We start from the raw sequence: 22135 nt of genomic DNA on the forward strand, positions 1-22135 counted from the left end.
TTTTGCAATAATGATATTCAATATTCCATTTTAAAATTATTACTTATATTATGCCATGCTATAATCTCTGTTTAGTACCTAGGACCTGATATACTATCACCTCATTCTAGTATATTATAATATCCTTCTACTATCTGCTAAATATATACCGACCACACATACACACATTCATACTAATTGAGTATGACTATCTAGCTAACATTACCTATAATACTCTCTAGCCTCTTGTATGATTTACTTAAAGAGTTGTTTTTCTCAGTAGGAAAATTAGTTCAGAAGGCCATACTGATATCTACATCTTAACACACACTTCATCATAGTATTCTTAAGTGTTTAAAAAGTTGAAATCTTAACATTGTTCCCTGAAAAGTGTAATTTCATAATTTTTCTCTTCACTTAACAGAACATAATAATTCACTTAGATCTCCTTTAGGAAAAAGCAGAGTGATGCACAAAACTAAGAGTAACATATTCTGCTGGGAAAAACAATGCAGTCAAAATTTTTGCTTAACTGTCACTAATGCTTTTGTTTACAGTTTGCCATATTAAGGAATACTAAGCCAATAAAGACAACTTACAAGCCAAATAAAAAAGTAATCATCAAAAGTTAGAGGAGCAGATAAGGGTGCTGATTTAGAGAAGGTACAATTTCCAACTTTGTCACTGTAAGACAATGAGCAAGCTATTAATAGTTCCTGTGCATTGGTTTCCTCATCTGTAAATTGGTAATGGCAATAGTACTTATTTCTTTTGAGGATTAAGTAAGTTTGCACATATTAAATGCCCCCATCGGTGCCTGGCACACAAGAAGTACTGAATAAATACTAGCTATTATTATTTCCCAAAATGATTGACACTAAAAAAAGTCAAAGACATGTTTATTTTAATGATCTAGTTCCTATTCAATGGTAAATTACACTAAATTAATTACGTTTCAGAAAGAAAATCCCCATTTATTTCATGAAAACACCTTTTAAAATAAACAAATTCTGCCTTTTCATATCCATTTCATAGGAAGGCCCCCATATTTTATATGATAAAATATTTCACTTTCACGAATATCTGTCAAGAGTTTATTTTATTAATTTTTATTATTGTTAATAATATATCATTGACATGGGAGTTAAACTTCTTTTCCTTCTAGTTTTAAACAAGCTTTAAAATAATGTTTATTGAAGTGTAGTTGATTTAATGTTAATTTCATGTGTACAGCAAAGTGACTCAGTTATACATATACATTCATATATATATATTTTCAGATTCTTTTCCATTATATGTCATTACAAGATACTGAATGCAGTTCCCTGTGCTATACAGTAGGTCCTTGTTGTTTATCCATTTTATATACAATAATGTATGTCTGCCAATCCTCAACCCACAATTTATGCCTCCCAGCCCTTTCCCCTTTGGTAACCATATTCTATGTCCATGAGTGTGTTTTTGGTTTGTAAACAGAACTAGTATCCTTTTTTTTACATTCCACATGTAAGTGATAACCTATGATATTTGTCAACAAACATCTTTTTTAAAAAAACTTTTCATTTAAATATGAAATATATTTCTAAAGTGCACACATTATATGCATGCTCAATGAATTTTCACAGTGTGAATACACCCAAGTAGCCAATGTCAAGATTTTAAAAACCCAGAATATTACCAGTACCTCCAAAGCTCCCCTTATGCAACCTTTTAGTTGCTGCTCTCACCTAGGGTAGCTACTATCCTGATGTTTTACAATGTAGATTAGATTCATTTTGTCCTTTCTATAAAGGCAGTCTTACAAGATGTACTCTTCTGTGTCTGCCTTCTTTTGTTCAACATTTTGTTTGTGAGACTGAAATATATTGTCGCTAGTAGTCATTGATCGTTAGTTCTCATTCCTGTATGGTAACCTGCAGTATGAATACATTGCAAGGTATTTATCTAATCTACGGTTGATGAGCATTTGGGTACTTTCCAGTTTGGAACTTTGTGAATAAAGCTGCTGTGAACTTTCTAATACATGTTTTTAGTGCACGTACATATGCACTTATTTTGGGTATATACCTAGAATGGAGTTGACAGCATCACAGGTTATACATGTGTTTAGAAATAATAGGTGCTGCTGAAAAGTTTTCCCAGGTTATTGAAACTATTTTTACTGTCCCCAGGAGTAGGTGTGAGTTGCAGTTGCTCCAACTGTTCGCCCACATTTTCTATCGTCCATTATTTAACATTAAACATTCTGGTGAATGTGTCATGATATTGCATTGTGGTTTAAATTTACATCACCATTCTGTCTTATAAAGCCATTTACCTTTTCACACATTCATTTGCCATTTGGTTATGCTCTTCTGCAATATGTGTCAAATAGACTTCTTCAATTGGCAAATCTATGTGTCAGTATTATGTTGATTATTATTATAACTAGCTGGTTAAAAGAAGCAGACTCACCTACATGGCTTGCCCTGGATGAAGTTGGACTGGTCTTGAGATGATCTATCAATAATACCATGAGTTTTAGTCAGAGACAGGATTCATCCTAACCAAAAACATCAGTTTATTCTTTTTAAAAAGAAGAAAACTATCTTACTTGAATGTCTGATACTCTTCAACTCTATAGCTTGTATAAAACAACAAAACACAAACAAAAATAAAAGCGTCCTTGTCTCCATTTATACCACTGTAACAGTCTCTGATTGAGAAAGAAAAGAAATGAAAACAAACTAAAGATAAAGTGAAACAAAGCATGCTTCCCTCCTACATCCTATGTCTGAGGTAGTCTGCTAGGTGTGCTACAATATCTCCAGAAGGTTATCCCATTAAGTTCTTTTGTTTTTTAATAAGAAGACAATGAGATTCAAAGAAGACAAGGAATTTTCTCAAGGCCATATAGTGATAGGCCAGGAATCAGATCAGATCTCATTATATCTAATATCTCTATTATGTCCTCAATTTATCTTTTTCAAGAAAAGGCTGTCAGGCAATATGGCTGAGTCATGCTAGAAGAGAACTCCTACCACTTCCTAGCTTTGTGAGCTTAAATAACTATGTCATTCGGCCAAGTAAGACTCAATTTCCTCTGACTAAAATCAAGAGATTATTCAAGGTTATCTCTAGAGCCCTCTTCAAAAACTGATTCTGTGATTTTAAACACTTTTGATCTCTACTACCAGGACCAGTGCTATTTCCTTCTAGGTAGAAGAAAACTGGTCTACTTAGATGTTACTCTTTATTCCTGGTCTTCACTCATTTTTATGATTTTCTTCTTGCTCAACCCTCCAGGTCACTGAAATAAGACCTTCTCTGTTCAATCTGACCTGACTCTTTTAGGCTGAATTCAGATCTCCCTTACGGCACTCATCACATTGTCTATCATATGCGATGCTTATGTGTCTTTCTCCACTGTTAGACTTGAGTTCCTTAAGTACTTATTCCTCCCTAAAGCCCCCTAACCCCACACCCTCTGGCACACAGTATGTGATGGATAAACCATAGACAAAAGGATAAATGAATGAATGATTCGCTTCCAGTTCTACAGGTCGATGATTTAAAAGCTAGAGATGGGACCCCTGTGATTATTTCTCGTTACCCTCTATCTCATGTTCCCAGACACCAAGTAAGGATGCGATTACAGGCAGAGTCCCAGCTTCGACCTGATTTCAGAGAGGACCTCTTCAATATAAATTATGCCTCTGAGTTATTCTAAACTATAGTCCAAAGAGCTAAGGTTTCTTACTCTGATACCAGTCGGTCACGGGCTATCACAGGCAGAGAAGGGTTGTACACTCATTAAAGGCAAGTCAAGCCGCACCAGTAGCCCAAGGGCAATGGTTAAAGAAGATGCAGGTGCTGGCCTTTAGATGCAGGCACAGAGAGGGGAGTGATGGCTGTGAGCACATGGGGTTCTGGGCTGAACTATGACAGTGTCTGCTTCACCCTTTTTTCCTGTTCTACTTTCCTGTGAAAAAAATATTATAAATCTAGTAAATTTCGGAGACACTGGTATTTGATTCCGTATTTTATGCTCTAAAACATTAGCCCACATGGCTCTCTTCCTTTACTAAACTATTTTATATGCCTTAATTACCATGAAGTGCCCTGAATCATTTCAGTGGAAGCAGTCTTCCATGTATATATAGCAATACCATTTCATTTCATTTCCTAAACCCCTAAGACTTTTAATTCTGCCCTATCTCTTCCAAACCATTCAATGCAGGAAATGTTACTGTCATTTTACCTTCTTCAACCATAATATCTGAAGCAATTTTTTGTGTGTGATCAATTGGAAGTAGAATGCATCGCCACAGGTCATGTGTCCTGGATATCGTGGAGCCTGATAAAAAATACATATAAAAAGTAGCAAGTGGTCTGTTTCAGTAGAACCATATGCAGGGATTGGAAATTCACCAAGACATAGGGCTTTTAACTCCTGAGTTTAGTCAGATTTCCATAAAACATAAGCTTTAGGAGAGAAGGAAACTTGACTAGAAATACCCATGATGGTATCCTCAGGACCTCGAACTGTGCCTGGCACATAGTGGGTTTTCAATGCACATTTCCTGAATCACTTACAATTTTGCCTACCTATAATACTGTTCTGTGGTTTTATTTAAACTAGTTGTCAGCATGGAATGACTTCTGCATTCTCTCCTGGAAGTGGGTGAATTTCCATGGTGAGCAATTCCTCTATATACAGTTTGCAAATCATTTTGGGAACCTTCCAAATGAAAGGCACTGTATAAATATACCCTCCCACCAGCAGCCAGCCGGCTTTCCACCGGGATGCATTTGCATCGCTTATGTACATAGTGTTTCATTTGGGGCATTGCTTTTATTTTTATGACCATAAAAGAAATATTCACAGTATGAACAATAATGTAAACTGCATTCAAGAAGATATATATTTGTATACTTTTATGATTCAAAACTTAGAAATCTGAAAGAAAAGCAGGCATGGCATTTTTCTTTCCTGTTGCTGTTTGCTTTTTCATAACATTCTTTATTATTCCTGAACTTTATGGGGGAATTTTGCTGAAATGCTCAAGTCTTTGTCTGTACATCATTTGAGAATATGTGGTGGTGGGTTCAAATGAATGTTGCTGGCAAAAGACCTGAAAATGAAGGGCGCTTGATTTTGCATTTATTCATGTCTGTAATAATAGTTCGCTTTAGCGCTGCCTTTTTGTGGATGGAGTCCTCTTCAAGGAGAGAAAGAGAAAAATAAGCAACCTTAGGTATAAAATACTTTCTAAGTGACTTAGCATGACAATGGGGACTTTCACAGATGGAAGAGACTTTGAAGAGACATAGTTTAGCCTTTCTAACAAAAGAGGGCCTGATTTCATAGAACATTGCTGGAGAGCTAGACTTTGATTTTATATCATACAGAAAATATTTAATGAACTTTGAAATAAATTGCCAACAGAGTTAAATCAAAACCTCTATAAATTATCTTTTTACTTACACAGAATCATCTGTATACAAAAGATGAACTGAATTATAACTCCTTAATTTATATATTTCCATAATTAAATTTAAATGGAATGAAATAATCTCACTCCAGACATATTTTCCATATATTCTAGCCTTAAGGATTTCATTAAAAAGAAGAGCTACTCTGAATATTTAGAGTATTTTTCTATGGCAAAACATCTAAAAAGGTAGACTAAATAAAATTCTGACTCATTTATCTGAAGAAAGATGTGAAATGTAGAAAATTAAATGTAAGCTACCCATAGTTAAAAGCAGACTCAGTAAGAATCTGAATTCAGTTCCTGTGTCCACATTTCTCTTCCATAAAGACAAAATCTGATTATTTTCTCACATTTTAGTACTAAAACAAAAAAGTAATTTTTGAAACCTTAGCAATAGAATAGAAATGTTAGGAAATAGTTCATTCGAATTATTTGTGGCTTATAAAGTAGATGTGGTTGCATTTTCTGTCTCCTCAGTCAGCAAGTTATTGTCACTAAACTCTAATTTCATCCTCCCAGTAATACCAACTTTGTCTCATTAAAATGTATTTCTTATTTGAAATATATTGATATTCTTTTTTATTGTTAGAAAATAAAACAGCAGTTCCTTCAACTGAGAAAAACTAGAAGCACAGAATTGATCTGCAGTCAGTTTTTACTACAAACCCCATAATAGTCTGGATTTTAGCCTACAATCCCCATGCTGCAGCAGCAAACTTACTGTTAACCCTGTTACTGGGGGGGGGGGGGGAGAACAGAACGTGCGAAAAGAACTATGTAACACTCAAGGATTCTGCTTGAATAGTAAATTATTAATTTTTGCAATAGTCTAGGACTTATTTGCTTTTTACTTTAATAAAAAAGGCATATTTATGGATATGCACACTACTTTTTCATCCTGAATGTCATATCACTTTAATCTCACACAATGCACCAAAGTATATACTTCTCATGTCAAAGCCTTTTTTTATATGCATCATCGAGTTGTATAGTTTTTGACAAACCTCCACCCCTACTCCGCCCCTTTGGAGGAGGTCAGCTTTATTCAGATTTTAAAATAAAATCACAATACATTGTTTAATGCTCTAAACATCTGCAAATGAGAATTCAATTCGGTGAAGTAATTAAAATTCTTAATTAGATGCACCTTGCAGCTGCTGTTCGTCTTAATTGGCAATAATGCAGCTACATTTTGTTCTGACACATATCTTCAGAAGAGTTAGAGAACTGAAGAGAGGCAAGAGGAAAGTGTTCCCACACAGTTCAAGACAGTTGGCACAAAGACGATCCCATGGCAACAAACAGGGAGGCCCACAGTTGGCTCTGTAAGATCCAGGAATAGACAATGCTTCACCTCGGATTTAAACAAACACTTCCCTTCCTGGATATGAAGAGAAAGCGTTTTAAATCATCTCTTGCAAGAGTAGAGAAATGGTCAAATGTTCACCTGTCTTTAACACACTTTTCAAAGCTTCTAGATCCTCTCCGCAGCCCATGCCAAGGTAATAATTAGAATTCTTGCTCAGTAACAAACTAACTGGCAAAAGCCCTGCCAATAGAGGACCTGATTTTTGTACCATAGGGAGCTGGAGTGGACCTTGGCAACCGGTTCATCTCAACGTGTCATTTTACAAACAAGGAAACTGAGGCCAAGAGAAATTCAAGTGATTCCCTCAGGTGATGATGGCTACTTAGTAGAAACTATACTCAAATCTAGGTATTGAGCCCACAGTCCAAGACTTCTAAACTTTGCTTGGAGCAATTAAATTGGTTCATTGGAGTCCCTTTGAAGTCTAGTTCATCGCTTAGATGGGTTAGGCAAAGGACCGTGAGAGAAGGTGTTGAGAATGTGGATTACATGCTAGGAGAGAAGACATTTCCTTTCACCTCTGGTTCTCAGTTTATTCTAGATGATAAGAGCCTGTGGGGAAGGAGAAGGGAAAAGAGAACGGTTGGCACGTAGGAGGTTAATCTGGGTGAGTTACCTCCTGGGAAACCATGTAACACTTGCCTACACACTTCAGCCAGATCTTCCCTCAGCTTGGATTGTAAGTTCCTTATATGGATCCTTCTCTAAAACTACAGATTGACCTCTCTATCCAGTCTCTTGGCCCTCACTCAGTCTCATCTGTGCCCTGACAGAGCTTACCTTGCATTAGTTTAGCTCGTATTTGACCGAATATTTGCAAGGGTTTGTTTTCTTGATCTTCAATTGTGTTTTACTCCCCACATTAAATGAAGATACAGTTCTCTAGGGCCAAGGCTGTTTTGCCTATTTATTGTTCTATTTTTGGTTTATCCTGTTAAACCTTACATTATAAAAGCTTTCGGAATACTAGAGTGGGTTAAGGTTTTCGAGAATCGGAGCTACAGGTGGTGTGTGAGTAAGGTTGAAGGGTCGGGAGAGGGAGAGGTGGTGATTGGCAGTGTTTCTCAGTCTCCAACTGCCTCGCCTGCCCCACTGTCATAAGTCAGAACCAAACATGGTGGTTGCACTGTACAGACTCGCCTAGAATCTTGTTCCTCCAAGTGTGGTCCATAGAGCAGCATTATTATGGTCTATGGACCAGCTTATTATAAATGCAGACTGTCAGGCCTCACTCCAGACTTACTGAATCAGAATCTGCATTTTAACAAGACACCCAGGTGACTATGCCTCTGTTCTAGTTTGTGAAGTACAGAACCACATGTATTATATACTTTCCCAAGGCAATATAAAGGGCACTGATTTTAAACTGAGCAAATACTCTAATATATTTGACCGGTATCTACTCTGTCCCTCTTTTCCCATCACGACTCTGTCTGAGAATCCCATTCCGCAGAGAAATCTGTAACCAGGCGGATGGGAGGAGGGTCCTTTTCAATCTCCTTTTGCACCCTGCCCCCTCACCCCTTCACCTCCTTACCCCCTACCAGAAAGCCTGCCACCAGCACCCTCCTCCCAAGCCCCACTCACTTAGGGAAGATTTTGATCCTCCCCAAACAGAAAGAGCAGCTGTGTGGAGAGTTACTGCTTGAAGACTACAATTTACATACCAATACAGGCTGAAGCACTTTGTAAAACTGCCCTTTAAAAACAATTATCACCTTGCCACCTGAGGTTTGGAGCGAGCGTCTAGCTCCCCGCTCCAGTTTGAAATCCGGCTTAAAGTCATACTGCGAATGATCGTGTGTGTGTGTGTGTGTGTGTGTGTGTGTGTGTGTGTGTGTGTGAGAGAGAGAGAGAGAGAGAGAGAGAGAGAGAGAGAGAGAGAGGGAGGGAGGGAGGGAGGGAGGGAAGGAGGGAGAGAGATCGCTCGCAATAACAAATCGGCTCTAAAGAGAAGAGATGAAAAGGAGGTTATTATGAGCGTGTCAGTTTAGGCATCGCTCTCTGCACCTTTCTGCTTCCTAGAGAAATGGAACCATAAGTCTAAGGTGACTAACGCAAGACTGGCTAAGCGTCCACAGTTGCCAGTCCACTTTTGCTTGGGAAGGACAGATTCCCATTATAGGAGGCCTCTCAGGGTCCTTTCCAAAAGATTCCCAGGCTACACTCCTTCTTCAGTCTCCTGAAAACTAAAACTCGGAAAGCGGTGGCGTTCTGTGGATTGGCTAGTACTAAAATATCCATTGGGTGGCAGTAACACTATCCTCTTTATGACTTGCAGCAAACCAGAAAATGCATTCAATCAAATGAACCGATCTTGTAGAAACACTGGAATCATTTATGCATTGCAGTTTCTCTTTCTTGTTTTCGCTCCTTCTTCCCTGGGATATTTTGAGTGGATTGTGGCTATTAATCAAGATCTCGTGCTAGCCGTGGTTTGCTTGTCGTTTTCGCTCAGGATTAACATCATTCAAGGAAAACGCAAAGCTGCTTTTTTTCCTCCACTCTTTTTTGAAAAATCATTTTTGGGGGCTGCTGAAGAGAGCTAGGACCCAGGAGACACCTTCTCAAACAGCAGGGGTTGTGTGCTTTCACATAGCAGTACTGTACAAGGAAAACCCCGTCGGATCTGTTATTGCGGGATACTTGTGAAATATACATAGGATTCTTTCTTATGGCTGCATCCCGGATCTGGAAATTTTACTTGGGGACCAAGAGAATCTGAAAGGCTACATGTATACAGAAGATTTGCAAGCAAGACTCCGATTCTTGTCATAGAGCTCACAGACTTCCTCACTTACCGGCCTTTTTCCTTCCTTCTTTTTAAAAAATTTCTTCCCTCTTTTTCTGCCCTCTCCTCTCTTAGTCTCTCCTTTTCTATCTGCCTCTTCCTTTTTTCTCCTAGTTTTCTTTTTTTCTTTTTTCCCTGCTCTGCACCTGGATTGTATCTTCACCAAACAATCGGGCACTTTGAGAACTAACTGGAGGCAGTCTTGCAGGGAAGAGCTGTATGGAATTATCTGCTTTTATGGTGAACTTGGCATTTGTGAATGGGTATCTTGTTCACGATATTAATTGCTAGCAAAAATAAGAAAAAGAACACAGGAGTAAAACGTGGATTTTTCTGAATACGCATTGTGATGACCAGCAATTACCTTACTGACTGATATCCAGAGAAGAATAATTTGGAAGACTCTTGTGGGTAAGGTCATTTTATATATGCAAACCCCTCAGTGGTGTGAGCGAACTTGGGCGTTTGTAATGGGAATGGGTGACTTGGATGATTGCTGCATCGCATTGATGGCTGTGATGTGGCCGTTACTGGCACTGAATGGAATAACTGCAGTTGGGTGTGTTGGTGTGTGTGCGTGTGCGTGTGTGTGTGTGTGTGTCGGTCTGTATTTTGAGTGTAATTGAAAATAAATCAAAGTATCACTCCCCCCTTCAATTATTTTGATATGGAAGAGTATCTTGAATTAATTCTGGGTAGACACTCTTTGTTTGGATGCAATATTTGTGGCTCCTGTGTTCTGGAAGGGGTAGCAGCCGTGAAAGAAACACTTACTGAAGAGCCCTATTTAAAATGAAACGAGCTACTCTTTATTCATTAAAAGAAATATGCTTTCAACTCAGTGCAGCATTCTGCTGCATTTCACAGCCGCAATGGGACCAGGGACATCCCACTTGTCAAGTTTTTAAACTTTAAGGTGATAATGATTGTTAATTGTTCTCTAGGTTGTGATTACTGGAGGTTATTAAGTACCCTGGGCTACTTTTTTATCCACTGGATTACCATTCCGAATTTAAAAAGAAAAGAAAAAGCTGAAAATGATGACTAAAATAGAGAAGCATAGTGCAATATTATTTCCAACATCACCATAATGCTTTCTTTCTCAAGTTTATTTGCCCAATAATATAATTATTCCCCCAGTACCCTATATAGCTGAAGCTGCGACCCACGTGCAGGGGAGTTGAAGGTCTGGAAGCAGAGACCATCCTTTTATTGCAATGCAGCCAGCTTTGGAAATGCAGGCAATTACACACTTCCCTTAACCTTAAGTTGAGGATGTGTCCTATCTGCTATATCTATTTTACCCTTTCAATAAAAAGTTAGAGACTAGAGCACGAAGGATGCTTAAGCATATTCTGCCTGGGAAATGGGATAAAAAAATCAATACTGATGACGTGGTTCAGTGCACTGTACTGCAATGCTAAAGTCCCATATTCAGTACCTATGATGAGAGAATGGAGCATTTACATGTGATAAATCTCACCTGGTAGATTGATCTGAAGGGGAGGGGAGAAGATATGTGGATATGAAGGAAGATGGATGGAAGTCGTGCATAATTGGTGATTATGTAACTTCATTACATCAGCGAGCTTCAGTCAACGATAGTGAGATGAAATGATTGTACAGAGAGAGGCTTCATCACCCTGTTAACTTTTGAAGGCTGTAACAGCTAACAGGGGAAGAGGAGGATGGCAGGCAGAGATTAGCTCCAAGGGTCCTGTAAACCCTGATCTCTGTGGTGAATTTAGCATGAGTTTTCTCATAGTGAGTTTCTGAGGGACAGCAGATCATGTAAGCTTTAGGGCCGGACGGGAGCAATTTTAGCCACACCCATGGAGAGTCAGAATGAGCCCGCAATGTTTCACAAGTGCCCCATTGAGTAACTGGAGCTGATGATCCCAGCCAAGGTCATAGTTCTGCACCCTATGATTGAAATACATGACCCCAACTGAGCAGAAAGTTAAATCCATTGAAATGCAGACTGTGAATGGAATGACTGTTTGGAATCCTCTCAATTTTTCCTGGTAAAGCTTGATGCAGATTTCAGTCTGGTGGTTCCCTCAATAAAAATGATTGCTTCCACCGTGTGTTAGAAATGAGTGTTTTGCACCTTTACTGTCTTGACAACCTCTTTCTGGGCCATTTTAACCCTCTGGGAAAAGAGAAGTAAAAACCTTCAGAGGTAATGATATCCTGTTAAATTAAAAAATAAATGGCGATGAATTCATTATTAACACAAATCCCAGGAAAAAAAAAGAGCAATCCATTTTCAAGTTTTACTTACTGAATGGCTTAAAGGACATGTTGCAGTGGCCTGTGAGTTTTACCATGAGATGAGCTAAGTGTGCTGTGCTCACTGTACAGAGGAGGGAATACTGCAGAAAAAAATGTCGTTTTCCCTGATGTTTTATTTGGAGCCGTGATTTTCTTTAAACGAAGATAACACATCAGCTCCTTTTGGCCTTCTCCTGTTTTCAGATCTGTTTTTCTCTCAATAGATGTTATATACTCCCTCAAAATGAAACTCTACTGAAATCCTAACCCTGTTGAATTAAATCATCTTATCATCTAGTTGTGCTGTTTCCTATTTCCCTTTACATTTATTCTATGTCCCCCTCCAAAAAAAAAAAAAGGTGAAATGACTTTTCTATCATGGAGATGATTCTTTCTGTTTTTCCTGTGGAGTCAGGTGCAGTATCTCGACATCCACTAAGTAACTTTGAAAAGATCTGCTTACTCCAAATCAGAATGGTGGAATGGTGGAATGAAATTTTGAGCTCCAATATTTGAGATGACTTTATTTCTGTAGGACATGCCCAAACATTGATATATTGTGCCAGTGGATTTGGAGGTGTTCATATTGTGTAGGAAATTGGATGTGAAGTTAACTCCTGATTCCTTCCTTCAGGGGTCAGGGTAACACTACGGGTGCTTCCAGGCTGTTCGTCTCCAACTATGTGCAGAAATACAGTCTGCATTGAGTTTTCCTGTAGTCTTTATTTTAATATTTTAAAATGACTTCCTCAGTTGTTTTCTGACATAAGCCACACATATGTTACCAAAGAGGGCATATTCTTGAGCTTTTAGACACTCAGTAGTGGATGAAAATAATACTAGAAGGAAAAGAAGTCTCTTAAGAAAAAAAAAAAGACACTGGCCTTGAAACATACATATGCGTGTAATTGCTATCCTTTTAGTTGGAGACTGCATATATTCACGTTAGGAAAGACAGTTTCAATCATTTTAATGGTACTTTATAACCTGTTACTTTCTTTTGGATGAGGATTATGTAACCGAGGCAGGTTATGGCATTTTTCTTAAGTAACTCACAAATCAATAATAAAAAGCTTTGCTTAATAGGCAAGCATTTAAACATGAAGGCAGTGAATAGTTTAAATTATAATATCTATTTCTCTATTTTATGGCCATTTTGTCAGTCCAAGGTATGTAGTTAGATTAGAAAATATTCAAAAAGAGAAGAAGAAATGTCATTTCTAAATCTGCAAAGTACAAATTTTGTCTCCTGACCAGTTGGTTCAGCAAAGTCAGGAGATTTAGCAGATAAGTAATCACAGTATTCCTAAATTTAGAGAAAAATTTAAAATGAAATTTTATTACATGTGCAATGTATGTGAACAAATCACATTAATGTTAAAATGACAGATAAGACATTCTTTAGGAACAACTGTACTTTTAGGATTAATTTAAGATTGTATTTCAGAATCTTTTAGTCTGTTTAATATATACGCTGAATGTTTGGGATGTACTTTGTCTTACAACAGATATGATCTTTGGTGTTTGGCAAATCTCAGGCTTTTGTAAAGCAGACTACTTTGTAATTTGTGGCAACCAAAGCACCCAAGTGTTGATTAATAAGATTTAGAAGTAGTAAATTTTTGGATAATGCTAAATGTATAAAGCATAATTATAATGGTACTATTTGGGCAGCTATAGATAAGGCCATGTCAGCATTTTTATTATTAAATTCCAATCCTTCTTCCATTAGTTGTATCAGGAATCTCAAAGAGGAAGGAGCTCAGCTCTCTGGACATTCAGGTATTGTAGGATTCCGGGCTGAGTCAGAGGGCCTGAGATGCCCTGCAGGCTCTGTCAGTTACTAGCCTTGTGACTTCTTACCCTGTGTTTCCTTCTCAGTGTTCAAGATAATCATTTAAAACTAATAGAACAGTTACATATTGCACTAAAGAAACCAGATGTGTGTCTAAGTGCTTACCATCATGCTATGCTTTAGAGATATATGGAATTATAATTATTAAGAGTTCCCTGAAGTCCTATGAATTTAACAGTGCGTTTTTTTTTCTCATGCCCTTTATTGTAAATCTTCGTAGCTACTTCCCAGTATCAATTACAATTAATTGGTAGGTAATATCGTTCAGTGAGTAATACAGACAAATTAAAAACTTTGGTTGCTAACTTTCACTCAGTACTCAGTTTTTTTCCGCAGTACTCATATGGTAATATAATTGTTTTCAGTAACTAAAAAAAAAAAGTTGCTTTTGAGTATCATTCAAAGAATGGTAACGAAGGGTTTTGTGTGTGAGAGTGTTTTAAGCTGATTGCTTTTTGTTTTTTCTTAATGCTCCTGAGAACTTAGGTGTTTCTGTTTTTGTTGCCAAGAATACACAACCAAGGGTCACAAACGCACTTGATGCTACTTCTTAAATTGGGTCAATTAACTAAAAAGCTACATTCATGTAGCACTTTATTAACCAAAGCATAATGCATTTGAATACTTAGCATAATAGAGGACATAACAATGTGAAGATAATAGTTCTGTTCTGGAATTTGCTAGTTGCAATAATTACTAATGTTCTTTAGGGGGAGGCAATCCCCCATGTGTCACTAGTGACACTGCGTTTCTCCAATGTTCTTGTACCTTAACATAAATATATTTACATATATGAAGATAGGGAATAGTTAGTGATATGACCTTCTGGATATGTTTCTAAGTAGCTAAATAATCAGGTTAAAGAGTAAGGTTTTATATTTTTGGTTAAGGTGGAATTGGAAAGTGGAAAATTAACCCTGTGAATAAAAGTAAATATACATGGACTTAAAGAACTTCCCTGTTATAGAGCGACCTCCTTTTCCTGACTTCCCAGGGTCCTGCTTTTTACATTAAGGATCCCTAATATTTCTTTGTTTCAGATGAATTTGATCACACCTGATTATGCGACTACATCGATGCCTATAAATAGCAAGCATTCTCTTGGTTTCCTATATTTTAAAAATGCATATTCCTTACATCTTCTGGAAATGCTTCAGATCTGCTCTCGCAGATTTACAAAGGAATATTATAAGATTGTAGATAGGCTTGTTTATATGACAGATTCTGCTAATCACCTTACAAATAAATACACTTTTAATTTTCACCCAGAGAATGCCACCCTGGAGTATATTCCAGTGCAGAGAGCATTCCATTACAGGCCAACCGCATGGCTCAATGGACATATATCCCCCTGCTCCTTCCCCTGGCCATTGGCTTGTAATGAAAGATCCTTAATTGACATGCTTTTTTGGTTCTCCTGTGTAGGAACAATATGCAGGTGCCAAAACTCTAAGCCTCCTAAGGCTGTTAGCTTTAGAGAAGGGATGACTGACCGGTTTGGCGCTGCTTTCCTATCACACAATCTGAAATTGCCAGGCAGTGAACTGTGAATAAAGCAGGGGGAGCAAGCAAAGCACTTTAATATTTTTCTTCTGAAGATCTGCTCTTTCCTGTTTTCATATTACATTAAAAATAATCTTCTTCATGACAAGCTATTCAAAGGGTGTGTTATAGTTACCATATTCATATGGATAAACTACAATAAACTGCGCTAAATGAGCTATTTTGTTCATACAAGAGATCCAGGTCTAAGAATATATATTTAAGAGTAAACCTAGATTGTATGTTGTAATACTTCCTAAGTCAGGAAATTGTGTGTGGAGTTTGGACTCAAGTGAAAAATGAAATGGACTGTGAATTGTGATCATATAATTATAGACTTTCACTCCTTCAATATGTTTGTTAATTATGTAGCTTATACTTTATGTGAATTATAATTATAATAAATCACTGTATGAATAATCATAAAATTATTCATAGTGGTTTATTTTCTCATGGCCTGATCAAAGTGAGTTAATTGGTAGGTTCTTACCCTGTCAACGTTTACATGTATTACAACTGTGACTTAGTATAGCGATCATCATCATTTTCTGGTATAAAGTTCCCCTTTTTAATTGAGAAAAATTGGAATGCCACTTAATCATAGTTGTACTTCCAGTATCAGTTGACTGAGAAAATGCATAATAATCATAACAATAAATTATTATGAATATCATAAATCTTTAAAAATGAATTTGTATATAGTCACAACAGGGTCTACTTATATCTTTGAAATACACTATCTACCTAGGAAGTTTGGTGTCTATGACATTTCTAGACCCCTTCAAGTAACTCCTGTGGCCCCAGTGAAAAAAAAAGGAGTATATGTCTAGAGTCAAAATACTTGCATTGCACAGACACTCAAATTATGTTTATCTTACATGCAAAATTAAAGGCAGATGGACATAGTGATGGAATGTGGATTTTAGGATGGATAGATAGAGAGCCCTAAGAACATACATTTAAAGTTCCCACACGGGTAAATTCACATTCAAATTTTGGGATTCAACTATTATAATGAAAATTGTCTACAATTACAGAAATATTTGCATTTAAAAAATAAAGATTCTATTGCAGTCAAAATGAAAATGGATTATTATACATATAGCCAGAGGTGATTACTATGGCCTCATAAAAGTCTAATGAAATTATATACAGCATCGGAATAAAGGATGCCCCATTATGACATTTTAGCCAACAAGGAAATTTTGAATTAGAGGAATGAAATTAAGTTTCCAAGATCTCACAACTTTTTGGTCATCCCATAATGCCCGATTCACATTTCTTGATATGATACAAGCCTTCAGTTGAATATTAGTTACACAGCAAGTTGTCCTGGTGTATGATTTTCTTTAGTAGAGTGCAGCATAAGAAAACTAGTTGTTCTTGATGAGGCAAATTCTAGTGCATCTAATCTTTTAGCTCACTTTATTCACCTGTGATCACTCACGTGGTGCCCCCACTCAGAATTTCTGGACTTTATTTTTTCTTTATGCACACTGAGCCATTCTTGACTGCATTTGATCTCTGGAGACACAATATAGAAAGAGTTGAGAAAATAGGTCACTGGTGGGGCCTCCTTGCCTTTTCTGTCCTGTCCTCTTTCCCATTAGCAGGGAACTGCTCTTCTTTGCAGCCCTTCGTTTTTCCCGACTCTCCTGCACATCTGCTCTGGACAGCCCTGGCATTTAGGACTGCCATCATTCTCCCAGTGTGGCATGCTGCCTTCTTCCTTTCAAAGTGCTCCACCAAGGGGTCTTATCAAAAGATCTTTGAGCTCCATTTTATCTCACTTTGAAGAGACAGAATTTCATACTTCATTTCTTCATCAACAGCGTCCCTCTGCTTACAGAGACAATAATGAGCCAGTTTGGGAATAGTCAGGACAGTATTATTTTTTATCAAGTTTGTCAAGATACCACCACACAGCTACTAAGTGAAGGAGATACAGCAGTATATGTCTGTGCGCGCGTGAGTGTGTAATTTTTGTCCAGATGTTTAACATATGAATCACTGTTAATATGCTAAAGCAAAAAGTTTGGAATAATAGGGTTTTCCCCTTCATATTATAATAGTGACATTTGGAGAATATATGCCATTGATTTTTTTTTCCAACTCAGAAAAAAATGGCTTCAATAGAGTGCAGTTTGGATGATGAGGCAGGGCGGGGGCTGTGGAGGACATCCTTTATTTCAGGTTGGATCTTGCAGTGTCTTCCCGCCCCCTATCGTACCTGCTTGAATAAATGTCATTAACTATGAACACTGTGACATTCCCAGCCTCTCCGCCAACTTTATATCAGAAGGAACACAGCCAGGGGAGCTAAACACAGCAGTCAAAATGGAAAACTGATAAACTTAGAATGGTATCAGGTATTTTGTGTAAACAAAGCTTCATGTGGCCAAGGGAGAAAATTTGAATGTAACAAATGAATCTGGTGGCTCTCAGTGCTTGGCATTTGAATACCCCTGTTAAAGCCCCTAATTGTTCTCACCAGGGCAGAACTCCTGAATGGTCCTCCAGAGGCCCCCAGCTCCACAGTGTGCAGAGCAAATGCATTCAACAGGTCTCCAGGGGGTTTGGACTCTGCTGCTTTCCCTTGTCGGGGTTCTCCTCCAGGACTCATAATAGCACAGTCACATAGCCAGCTGCCACTATGTGAGTGCTCCCCGCCATGAGTGAACGCCTTAGCTTAGCTCCAGGAGGCCGGTGCCTGTTTCGTATTCCCAGGGCCCAGCAGTACATGGGTTAGAGTAGGTCACCAGTACAACAGTGTTACATGAATGAATGCTTAACATTCATCATTACAGCAGATCAGTTTTAGATTAATGTGCCCCCAAACTCATGTAATAAGGAAGAGTAATAAGGGAGAGAGGATTCATATTGCGTAGTTTGTAACCTATAAATAGAGGGAGAAGAAATGGCCGACCCTTCCTCATTCCTCCCTCCCTCCCTCCTTTGCTGCCTTCTTCCTTCCCTTCCCCCTTCCTTCCTTCCACTCCCACCATAGATATCTGAGCACCTTCCTTGGGCAGGGCGCTCTAAGAGGAGCTGCAAGGATATAGGGATGAGTAATGTCATATGTCTGGGCCCAAAGAAGGTTAGTTGGGGGAGGGGGTGATACACAAAAATCATATATAACTAAAAAAGAAAAATCATATATAACTATAATTCAAGGTAGTCTACTATGTGTACTTCTAAGACAAGTGTCAAGGATGATACAGGCTCAGGGAAGGGTCAAAATGCAGGCACTTGGAGGAATCAGGAAAGGCTTGTTAAAGGAGGTGAGGCTGACATTAGACTTTGAAGGATTCACATTGGTGTGGAGACAATGTAACATCCCAGGTAGACGGAAAATGAAGAACAAAGCTGTTGTAAGCAGGAGCAAACGGAGTGAGCTTAGGGAAGAGCTAATGTTCTACCTTCCCCAGAGAATAGGGTATGCGATGCAGAACATAAGAAGATGAGGCTAGAGCCCCAAGTTTCCCCAGGTCTGGCAGGCAGGGGCCAATGGAATGAGGTTTCATGAGCATAAGAGAAACAAAACATTTGATGACCTCCTCAGATTTATGCTTTAGGAATAAGAGGAATGAAATTAAGAGGTATCTCCATGGTACCTTTGATTCCCAGTTTTGTGAATTTCCTTAGGGTTCCTCCTGAATTACACCTTCACTTCAAATTTCTTTGTGTGGAAGCCCTGCTCTCAAATAGCCATCCTGGGCTCTCTTTATTTCCTTTCTTCTTTCCACCTAAGACTAAACACTGTTTCCAGTGCTAGATAAATAGTGGCCAAAGTTTAAAATTAACTTTTTCTTTTAAAGCAGAAGGCAGTATTCTATAGTGGGACTTTATCTGTTCGAACTGCCTTTGCTTAGTAGTATTAGAAAGTTGCCACCCACTCTAGCAAAAATACTGTGTTTAGATGTAACTTTTCAATGAGAATATTTAAAGTTTCTTTCTTTACAGTGATGGCAACTGCAAAGTGACCCAAAAGTGGCAATTAGTTTGGGAGGAAGGAGAAGTCGGAGGAGGCAGCAGGGGAAAAAAAGAAAAAGGAAATACCTCATGTGATTGCAAGGTGGAAATATACATTCCAAAATGTTTTTATATTAAGATCATCTGGAAAAAGAATATTGCTTTAGAGTATAATATACATTCAATAAGAAGAAAATAGGATTTATTCCTAGCACATGTGAACTCTCTTGTTAACTACCAATAATTATAACAAATTTGAACCGTAGATGGAAATCACAAAGTGAGCCCCATAAGATTTGAAAAAACAAAAACCCCTCATTTTAGAAGTGTTTGAATTTTCTTTCTCATCACATACTTTATCTCTAATTCTAATAAGTAGAAGACAATAAACCACTAGGGATTGCTTTTTCTATACTTTTTCTGATCCCTCCATATTGGAAATTCTAGTAAGCTGGGAAATGGCCAAACACTGAAGATAAAATGAAAAGGAATGCAGTTTACTTAGGCACAAGCTAAATATTATGTGCTTAAGCATTAGAATTCAGCTAAAAAAACAAGTAACATAATCTAGCTGTTGTCAAAACTCACCCTCGAAGCCCTGAGGATTCTGATTCAATGGTGGAAGGGAGCACAGGAAATTGTACTTTTATAAACTTTTGAGGTCAACGGGAACACCAAGGTGTGCCTGGGAAGGGCTTCAGCAGAAGGCTTTCAATCTCTGTCAGTATTCCCTTCTCCTTCCTACTATATTTCACTATGGATAATCAGATCCTGTCTCAGTGTTCTCCAAAATCCCCTACCAACTCAGCTTCAACTTTCAGGTGTAAAGCCCTTCCTTTTCAGCCACAATGGCACAGGCTAAGATCCTCCAATGTTGAAATTCTGCTACTGCCACAGACATGTCTCAGGTGATTCTTGTGCGGGAAGTGTGGCTTATGGTAACCACTGTCCTTCATTCCTATTAAATTAGCGGAAGTGCTCCTTCCAATATGCACAAGAATTGATTAACTCCTTCATGTCAATGAATAAGAGATACTATTTGAGGGCCCTGTCTATTGTAAGGATTGTGTTTAGTGTGCGCTGAAGATGAAGTACAGTTTAAAAGCTTATGGGCTAGTGGGGAAGATAGATATGTTTACTTAAGTTCCCTGGAACGAGAAGGTTTAGTTGCTTCTGAAACTGATGGCAATGTGCTTGAAACCGAGGCCTTAGCAGATCCAATGAGTCCTTCAAAATGGTCTGAAATCGAGTCATGGGTCGGGACTTTCTATTCCCACATCAGGCAGTCACTGGTCACGGGCTGCCCCTCCAGAGGTGGTATAATCTTGAGCAAGACACTTTCCTCCAGTTGCTCAGGGTGCTGCCCAGTGAAGGACTCGGCTGTGAGCTGTCAGCTGCAGGATGGGTACATAGACCATAAAGAGGGGAATGGAAAGAATTTGGAACAATTGGACCAGATGAAGACATTTTATTCCTTTGCCCCTTGAAGCATGCTGCAGGGATTCCATAGGAAATTACTTAGGAAATACTGAGAAATCTTAAATATTTCTTTAAAGGGGTAAAAACACTAAATATTGAGTACAAGGCCTTGCTCTGTGTAGTTAAGTTTCAGAGAATGTGGTTTTCTAAGGAATGTAGTTGAATTCATATTATAATTACTCCTGTTATAAGTTATCAGGCTATCAATATTTAATGACTATCTCCTCTGTGCCCTGGACTTCCACAGGGATAAAGGAAGGAGTCAAAAATCCAGGCCCAGAATGTTTACATAGGACCTATTACTCTTTGGTGGTTTGTATGCTTGATTCTAAAGTTAAGGGGAGGAGTTGGTAGGAGGTCAGGGAAGGGTCAGGGAAATGGAGCAGAGTAGTGTAGGGCCAAGTTCTCTGAATTCCAAAGATAGTAAGACAGTTGTTTGGGTTGTATGGTACAAGGCCCTAGAGTGACAGTGTAAGTTGACAGAAGTCAAGACTCAATGAACTGATTAGTAGTGGAATGTGTTGAAAGTAGATTTACTGGTGCAGAACATAGTAAAAGCAGTGGTTCATTAACATTAGTCAGCCTGTGATGTGGACTAATGGAGAGGGCTAGTTTTGAAAATGATGAATTTGAAATCATAGGAACAATATATCCTAGATTTCAATTTTCACTGAAAGGAAGAGTTTCATATAACACTATTCATTTTTATATTATTGGAAATATTAATTTCTCTCCTTAATGCGAAGGAAGTGCCATTCCTTTAGATTTTTAAATGCTTTGTTCAGCCCAAGTGAGGCGATAGGAGCACCTTCTGTTTTGTATTTCCTATAAAGGTATTCAGTCAAGTTGAATACGCTGAGACCAACTGTGCTAGTAATTTTTAAAACTGGTGGCTGTGTCGAAATGGGCAACCATTCATTAAATCACAGAAAATTTGAATAGGAATGAACTTACTTCACCTCTTTGCAGATACATAAAATCTCTCTGCTATAACTCTAATAATTATCCATTAACTGATATTCACTTTAATAAACAGCCACATTGACAATTTTTCCCCTCAACTTGACGTTTGACTAGATGGTCAGCTCAGTTCAGTTCAGCAAATACTCCCGGGTTACCTAACTTCTCGATGCTAAGTGTAAGCACTAGGCCAGCAAGAGCAATTCACTCATTGCCAAAGCAATTCAAGATGTATGCTACTAAGTGTTTTAAAAGATTTATCTGAAAAGAAGAAAGTAGTTTTTACCACCACCACTGGGCCTGCTCTCAAAAGTATGATCCATTCCTTTTCTGGCCCTGGCATGACTTTTGTATTAAAAAAAAATTATGGTATTTTTAAAAAGACCAAAAACTGAATGAAGATCAAATTCCTTTTCCATTATAATACTCCCCTTGTG

At 38.0% G+C, this 22135-nt stretch overlaps 1 protein-coding gene across 1 annotated transcript in view; it reads left to right on the forward strand.

Annotated features, from left to right (window-relative positions):
- Positions 1–9127: 9127 nt before the first annotated feature.
- Positions 9128–22135, forward strand: part of IL1RAPL1 (interleukin 1 receptor accessory protein like 1) — a 1130590-nt gene continuing 1117582 nt past the window's right edge. The window contains exon 1 of the mRNA XM_006209422.4: positions 9128–10027. The gene's annotated coding sequence lies outside the window, so the exon portion shown is untranslated. The remainder of the gene's footprint in view (positions 10028–22135) is intronic.

The sequence above is a fragment of the Vicugna pacos genome, chromosome X (assembly GCF_048564905.1).
Source record: "Vicugna pacos chromosome X, VicPac4, whole genome shotgun sequence".
NCBI classification, from domain to species: Eukaryota; Metazoa; Chordata; class Mammalia; order Artiodactyla; family Camelidae; genus Vicugna; species Vicugna pacos.